A 1,483-nucleotide genomic window follows, 5' to 3' on the forward strand; every position below is an offset into this window, starting at 1 on the left:
CAGTGCTCTGCACCTTCACTCCTGCCAGGGCCAGGCCAGGAAAAGGAGAGGAAGGCCTCTGATATTTGTATATGGGTCAGTATTGATGCAATCACTGCAGGAGCCCTGACTCCAGAGCATGTTTAAGCTCATTCCTCTCCAGCTTCTCTGAAGTTGGGTGCTGTTTCTCCAGGGACACTGAGCCCCACCAGAGTAGTCTCTGGTCCAGCAGCCACATCCTCAGCTCAGTATCCTGGAAGTTTTCATTTGAGATACCTAATGATGTACCTCTGCCAGCAGACTGGGAGATGGCAAAGACATCTTCTGTTCGAGATACTTCTGAAATCATATTGATCAGACAAGAACATGGCAGGATCCCAGGAAGGTCATCCTCCCTCAGATAAATGTTACAGCCCTCACCAGTTCACCAGTGCAGCAGAATATGATAAACTCAGCCTCAGATCCTCTTCCTGATGGATAGGAACAAGCCATGACTCAGGATGGAAAAACTACTGTATAAACCATAAGAACAAGACCACCTCTTGCCTAGACCCAAGGCTTGACCCTCATTTTGGTAAAGCCATGAACCAGAGAATCAGAGTACTCTAGTGAAACAGCCACCACCCCTGGCTCTCCAGAGCCCACAAGGAGGCGTCATGGGTAGTGGCAACTTCAACCAGCAGCAACGGATTCCACTGCAGCAACTGAAGATGGAGAAACTGCAACTGGAACAGCAAGAACTTCTCTGGCAGGAGTTAGTTCTCTGTAGCCAGTTACCAACACTGGAGCATAATGGTGGAACTCTGAATCCAGAATCTTCCCCTGAGATGTCTCAGGAATTGAGAACAATGACTACCAATATCTCAGATCCCTTTCTTAATAGTGGTGCCTATCACTGTCAAAATGAGAGTACAGACAGTAGACTAAGCATGAGCAGCTACAGTGTCCCTGACACCCCCGATGACTTCCTGAACAACGTGGATAAGATGGATACAGGTGATACTATCCAACAAAGAACTCTGCTCTCACAGAAGAACCATTTCCCAGACTACCTTGAAGTCATTCCTGGGACAAATGTGGACCTTGGAACACTGGAAAGAGATGGAATGAACATAGGAGAGGAGTTGATGCCACGTCTGCAGGAAGCTTTATGGTCTGACATCCTTAATGACATGGAATCTGTTTTGGCTGCCACCAAGCTAGATAAAGAAAGCTTTCTTAGATAGTGATACAGACCTAAAATAGACTGAATTCTAAATCTGTGAAGGATCTAAGGAAATAAGACATATAAGCCTGATATTTCCAAGTAAGCCAGTTGCAGTTTTCTGGTTAATACAGAAAAAGTTGAGCAAATGTCCAGCAAGACTGTTTCATATGCTATTTTGCTCTTCCTTGTCTATTGCAGCTATTAATATATTGTTGACCTCTTTCACAGTTGGTTCTAAAGGAAACAAAAACAAACAAAAAAATTGTTTCTTTTGATATTGTAACTACTGTTCATTTG

The 1,483-nt window shown here is 44.4% G+C and overlaps 1 pseudogene; it reads left to right on the forward strand.

Annotated features, from left to right (window-relative positions):
• The first annotated feature begins 272 nt into the window (after positions 1-272).
• LOC116541721 lies at positions 273-1,205 on the forward strand (annotated as a pseudogene).
• The last annotated feature ends 278 nt before the right edge of the window (positions 1,206-1,483 follow it).

This window comes from Sapajus apella, unplaced genomic scaffold (assembly GCF_009761245.1).
Source record: "Sapajus apella isolate SASKATOON/1434 unplaced genomic scaffold, GSC_monkey_1.0 scaffold154, whole genome shotgun sequence".
In the NCBI taxonomy this organism is placed as follows: domain Eukaryota; kingdom Metazoa; phylum Chordata; class Mammalia; order Primates; family Cebidae; genus Sapajus; species Sapajus apella.